Source organism: Chinchilla lanigera, unplaced genomic scaffold (assembly GCF_000276665.1).
Source record: "Chinchilla lanigera isolate Chin_1 unplaced genomic scaffold, ChiLan1.0 scaffold00065, whole genome shotgun sequence".
Taxonomy (NCBI): Eukaryota; Metazoa; Chordata; class Mammalia; order Rodentia; family Chinchillidae; genus Chinchilla; species Chinchilla lanigera.
This window is the reverse complement of record NW_004955466.1, coordinates 12,240,992-12,248,259: the sequence shown is the minus strand read 5'-3', so window position 1 is coordinate 12,248,259 and position 7,268 is coordinate 12,240,992.

The following is a 7,268-nucleotide window of genomic DNA, read 5'->3' as shown; positions in this document are numbered from 1 at the left end:
AAAAAAAAAAAAAAAAACAAAAGGAAAACCCATCAGAATCACAGCAGACATCTTAACACAAACCCTTAAATCAAAGATAGCTTGGAGGAGTAGAGTACCCCCAAAACATTATCTTTCAAAATTGATAGAGAAATAAAACACTTCCATGATGAAGAACACCTGAAGAAATTCATAACGACCAAACCAGCACTTGAAAAATTTCTGAAGGATATTCTAGAAAAAGACAACAAGAACAATTCCATTAATCCCAGTAGAATGAATCCATCAGGCAAGAAATTAAACAGAAGAGATAGAAAGGGAACCAACAACAGGAAAATAATATGAGAAGGATAAGTCAATACATATCAGTTATAGCCATCAATGTAATATTCACCAATCAAAAGAAACAGATTGGCAAAATAGATCAAGAAACAAGAACCAACAATATGCTGCATATAAGAAACACATTTAACTCAAAAAGAAATTCAGATTGAAAGTCAAAGGATAGAAAACAATATTCCATGCAACAGGAACCTTGAAAAAAGCAAGAGTAGCTATTGCATTTGCAGACAAAGTGGATTTCAAGCCAAGACTGATCAGAAGAGAAAAGATCACTACATACTTGTTAAGGAAACAATCCAAAATGAAGAAATAACAATTGTAAAATATATAATGTACCAAATAATGGCACACCCAACTATATAAAGCAAACACTAATCAATATAAAAAATCAAGTAATCACCAATAGAATTCTAAAGAGGGACCTCAATACTCCATTGCCACAAACAGATGGGTCAACTAGACAAAAAAAAAAAAAAAATCAACAAAGAAATATCAGAGCTGAGAACAAATGGACTTAGTAGATGTCCTCAAAGTGTTCCATCCCACATCAGAATACACATTCTTCTCAGTAGCATGCCAAACTTTCTTGAAAACAGACCATCACAATCCCCAATTTGAAGTTATACTACAAAGCTACAGTGATAAAAATAGCATGGTACTGGGGGGGGAAACCCTCAGACCTGAGGATTGACAGAACAGAATAGAAGATGCAGAAACAACTCCAAGCACATTCATCTGCTGTATCTTTGAAAAAAGGGCCAAACACATTCACGGCAAGAAAGATAGTCCCTTTAAGAAACAGTGCTAGGAAAACTGGCTTTCCATAGGCCAAAAATAGACCCTAAATCCATATCTCTCATCATGGATTAAATTAAAATCAAATTCAAGCAAAGATCTAAATATAAAAACAGAAACAATGAATCTGCTGAGAGATAGAACAGGTAAAACCCTGGAAGACACAGGTATAGGAAAAAACTTATGAACAAAATGCTGATCCCGCAGAAAATATTACAAAGAATCAACAACTGGAATCACATCAAATTAAAAAGTTTTCCACAGCAAAAGAAACCACCAATAGAGTAAAGAGACATATAACAACCATTGTTGATTTATTATCTTGTTTTCAAATTCTGTATTTTTAAAATAGTTTTTAAATTTTTCTTTTTTTTTTTTTTTTTGGTTTTTCTCCGGTACCGGGAACCGAACTCACGACCTTGCGCTTGCCAGGCAAGTGCTTTGCCGCTGAGCTAAATCCCCAGCCCCTAATAGTTTTTAAATTTTTATTTCCTTTAAAATTAAAAAAAAAAGAGACAACTAACAGAATGGGAAATTTTTTTTTACCAGCTATTCCTCAAAAGACTAGCATCTAGAATATATAACAACTTTTAAAAAATAAGACGCCCCCCAAATTTAAAGACTCAATCCAAAAATGGGTACTTGAAATGAATAGACATACTTCTCAGATGAATAAATACAAATAGCAAATAAATATATGAAAAAATGTTCAACATCACTGGTCACTGGAGAAATGTAATTTAAAATACATTGAGATTCCATCTTAATCCAGAAAGCATGGCTATCATCAAGAAATCAAACAAGAACAAATACTGGCGAGGCTGTGGGGGAAAAGGAATCCTCCTCCACTGTTGATAGGAGTGCAGACTGGTAAAACCACTATGAAAACCAGTATGGAGATTCCTCGAAAAACTAAAACTAGAGCTTCCACTTGACCTACCTATTTCCCTCCTAGGTATCTTCCAGAAAGAGTTAAAAGCATCACCACAGTGATATATACACACCCATGTTTATAGCAGCATTACTTATAATAGGTAAATCTTGGAAACAGCCCGTGTGCCCACCAAGGGATGAATGGATAAAGGAAATGTGGTATTTATATATAATGAAGTACTACTCTGCCAAAAAGGATAAACTTGAGTCATTTGTAGGAAGGTGGATGCACCTCAAGACCATAATCTAAGTGAAAGAAACCAGACACATAAGTTTAAGTACTGCTCTGTTGTGTGAGAAACCCACAGGGTAAACAAGGAGCATACTGGAGGATAGATATTGGCAAGTAGGAAGAACATGTTCAAATAGGGAGGGAAAGAAGGGAGGGAAGAGGGGGGAGGGAAGAAAGGGAGAAGGAAAAAGAATAGAAGGAAAAATGGAAACAACCTTTTGTAAATGGGGAGGGGAAGAAGAGTTGAAAGGAGGGGAGAAGAATGCAGAAAAAAAGAATTAAGATACATGTAGGTACAAATTCCCTATGGTAAATGTGATCAAAATGTGTGACATATATGAATACATACAGAATATGAAGGGTTGTTTTTTTTTTTTTAAAAAAAAGTACAAATTCGGCCTGGCATGGTGGCACACACCAGTAATCCCTGCACTCTGGGATGCTGAGGCAGGAGGATCTGAAGTTCAAGCCCAGTCTGGGCAATTTAGTGAGACCCTGTGTCAAAATTTAAAAGGGTGGAGGGCAGTGGGCTCAACTGCCCATACTGAAGAGGAAAGAAAGGTACAAATTCCACTCAAGCCTATAAACAAGAGCCAGTATTTTGCATTTTATTATGTCCAACCAAACTGACCTCCTTGAGAGGTTGTCAATGTGTACCTGTGGATTATTGCTTTCCCTCTCTGTGACTCTTTTTCATTCCTTTCCTTTATTGAAACAAAGCACGTAAGATACACTTCCTCTGCCTTCTTGCTTGTTTTTTCAAAGAGTCTCATCATATAGTACAGGCTGGCTTCAAATGTGCCATCCTCCTGCCGCAGCCTCCCCATTGCTGGGATTACAGGTATGTATCGCTATATCTGGCTTTCTACCTTGTTTTTACTATTGTCACTATTTGTGTTTTTGAGTACTGTGTTTTTTAAAATGCATGAGACCACAGATTCATCTGTTAACCTGACCTCTTGCTGAACGTGTTACCCATTTCCACTCCAGGCACCACTCAGATTATGGAAGTGGGAGGTAGGGCTGGGGCGGGATTTGGTGGTAGAGCACTTGTTTACCATGCAAGAAGCCCTGGGTTCAATTTCCCGTCTGAAACTAAAGTCATGAGAATGCCTCTGCTTAATACTAGTGAGCAACCCTGTCAAGAATATGACTGAGTATCTCCTTTATATGTGAAAGCACACAACTACCTCTACGCTCAGACACTCAGCCTGGTTGTCAAAACTACAGAATTATACTATACAGCAATGTCATACCCAGAGAAAAGTCAGGCCAGTCACCTCTGAAAATCACCCTGTGTATCTTGGTGCTTTCATCCCACTGTTGGGAAGTACAACCAGAGGAAATACACTCACCAACTTACCAAGAAATCCCACATGACCTTTCTGATGGCAGAAACACATCTTAGATTACAGTTTATATACTTACTAATTCTGTGACACCTTGTGAAGAACAGAAAAATGTTCACATTTGGGTAAAGCAGGACACAAAACATCAACTGAAAGAGCATTAATTTAAAGAAAAAAAAAATAAGCTTTCAACCCTACATACAGATCACATCAAATGAGCACTACGGCCGGCTCCCTACCCGTGACCTCTATGTATAACAGGAACTATTCCTAAGACTCCTCACCAGCAACTCTAAGTTGAAGTTCTGTTCAGTCTCCCCACCTGGGTCCCTCCACAATTCTCACAGAAGAGACCTCTCAGGAGAAGGTAAAAGATTTACTGATTCGTTTGAGTTTCTGGTTCTGAGTTTTGCAGTGCTGGGGAACTGAACCCAAGGTCTTATGCAAGCTAGATTAGCACTGTACCCGTGAGCTATGTTTCCAGCCCGCCTCAGGGTTTTTAACTTTGGTTAGGGAACCCCGACTTAGAGATACATGGGTAACATCTCTCAGTATGGCTGAGATTAGAAATGTAAACATTTACTTCTTAGAAATACCCAGAAACCATTTTGATTCACTTGCTATGCTCATAACTAATGAACCATCACATAACTTTACAATATGGACTGGCTTCAAAAGAAGGCATCTAATATTTCCTATTTTTTCTAGGTAAATAAGACAAAAAGAAAAGTATCTTTTAAAAATACAAACATAAGCTGATGACTCTCAAGGTCTGACAGTCTGAGACTTGGAATCTATGATGCTTGTCTCTTGGCTAAATCAAGTAAAAAAGTAGCTCCATGAAATTTCCTAAACCATATTTATTATAATAAGAAATCTTTGCTTTCTCTACTGCTTTATAAACATGTCTTAAGACTCCTTTTGTCACTGATGTTTAATGATCAAATGATTATTCTGTATTAGGAAGCACAGAATTCTGGTAGCCAACCTGTCCTCCAGAGAGGCAGGTGACCAGAAGTGGAGAATGGCAAATCCTGACACAGCTGCCCAGAGCCTGGCTCCTGAGGATCCACACTGCACTGAACAACCAATGTCCTCCATACTCAGTTTGTGTTAAACACGTACACATGTGGATGGATATATGGTAGAAAAGAACATCTGTGAGTTTCTTCTCACTAAAATCAGATAACTATTAAGGACTCTAATCACCATTACCATTCAAATTGCTAATCTACCAGGAAATGCCATTATATCACAGCATATTTTAAAAGATAAAAATGTTTCAACTACAGAATATTGTTGGATTTGAGTGGCAATCTACCATGAACTCAGAAATGCTTCCTTTTTCATGAAAAATGTTTTGAGTTTTTAAATAGAAAAATAACAAAAGATACAAAGATACATTTATCATTTTAAAAGAAAAATAAGATACCAGGAATATGCAAGAAATCAGGAGAAGGTAAAAGTGATAAGAAATCAACTGAAACACATCTTCTGGGAATAAAAATATTTATTCAAGATCCTATTAAAGTATACAAAGGACAGGGACGTAAAAGAATCAATATGTACAATTACCAATACTCCATGATGAAAATATTTATTATGTACTACAAACATGTACTAACAAAAAAATTTTTTTAATAAAGTATACAAAGAGCAAATTTATCTTGGGATTAAACCAAAGAAACATTTAAAGTACATGTTACTCCAGTATTAAGGCATATTAGTCAAGGAGTATCAGCCTTGATCTTGATGGAACTGACCTCTTAATAGCATTTCCCACAGTTTATTCTGAAAGTTAAAAATTACTAAGTATAAGTTAAACTTTAAAGTTCATAAAATCAAAAATATTTTTAAAAATTTACTTATTTATGTTTATTCTAAAGGCTCTGAGGGGGTTGGTAGAGGAGTAAGTACAGTGCAGGGGTAACTCTGAACAGTATCTGATAATCCTGTAAAATACAATTCTGGTGAGCAGGCACTGATTTTTTTTTTTTAAAGAAATGCTTCGATGCACAAGAAGATAAATCTAAGACTACACTTTTATCCAGTTAGAAAAGGCGAGCTTTTCTGAGTAGGACAGAAAAAACTACCAATACCTTTCAATAAAGGATGCTTTTGGATAAAATAAAATTTTGCTAAAATGCTTCCTAAGAAGAAAAAGCTTTGAAAACCAGACTGGGGGGTGGACAATGTTTAAAATAAAGCAGCACGGAGGCAAGACTCCCAAGCTTTCACCCTCCAGAGACTCGTCAATGATCATCCAAAACAACTGGGATGCACAGAACAGCACTTCTTCCACTTGCTTAAAAGAAACTGTTAGAAGCTGAAACTCTCTTAAGTGTCACACAAAGAAAATACGTTCTGAAATGAAATGGGTACCATTTCAATACCCAAAGAGCTACCCAAGACAAGCTGGAGGCACTGTGATGGCAGAGGAGAAGCAGACAGGAGGTTGGCATGTTTTTGAGTTTCCACAAGTTTCCCCAAGTTTCCATTTACAGGCCGTGGACTCCATGTGGGAACCCTACCTTGCTCTTCGGTGACTCTTTTTTTTTACTGGTAGGAATCTGGTCCTTTAGATATAAAAATCATATTCATCATAGGAAATTTGTGCTCATACATATTTTGATTCCTCTTTTTTCCCAATCCCTTCTCCTCCCTTCAACTCATCTTCTCCTATTTATAAGGCTTTGTTTCCATTTTATCCTTTTTTCATCTTTCCCCGCCCCCATTCTTCCCTTTTGAGCAATTTCTTCCCAGCTCACAATATCTACTGCACATTTTGTACCTCATTTACTCTTTCAGAACCTTGAGCGCACAGTGAAATCACCTGCAAAGGTCTCGTTCTTAATACCCCGGCCTGGACCCCGCCCAAGACCCATGAAATCAGAAGCCCTGGTATGTAGCACAGGCATTAGGACTTTTTAAAGCTCCCAGAGGTTCCAATGTGCAGCCAGGGTAAGAGCCCGAAGGCTGAGAAAAGTCAGGGATGACTGTAATTACTGTGTCTGAACAGCAGTGACAGAAACCAGTACTTCAGGAAGACATTTTTCCTTTGCTAGTGCTAGCCGCCCTGTGTCTTGCACGCCATGCACCACACTGACCACTTCCCTGGGTTAGCACGGGGGTGCACAGACCCACACCGCCCTCCACCCCGCTCCCTGCACACCCACCCTGCACACCCATTACCACCAGCTTCTGTTCCTCTGCAAGAACAAGTGCTGCCCCTTTACCCCAGAGAGCGGACGAGGGGGTCTTGCCCGCCCACCACAGAGCAAGGAAGTGTAAACTGGAACAGAATCTGCACGCAGCTGGCTATAAAAGCCATGCCTTTATTTTAAGGCATGCTTTTTATTTTCCCTTAACTTTATGTATTTATGTTGTCGTACAGGTTTATAAAGAAAACATAAAGGTTTCTAAAGTAGAAAAGCAGGTAGAAAGTATAGAAAGGATTAAACTCATTCATAATGATTTTCTGTCATGAATGAAGTTCAAATGCAGGAACCTCAGGTATCCGTGACTCCTATCCCTTCACCATCAGCTCCTCTTCCTGGAGACACAGCCAGCAGCTTCTTCTTGATGTTTCCGCAGTTATTTAATACAAATAGAAGCAATGCACATAAGCAGATGCCATA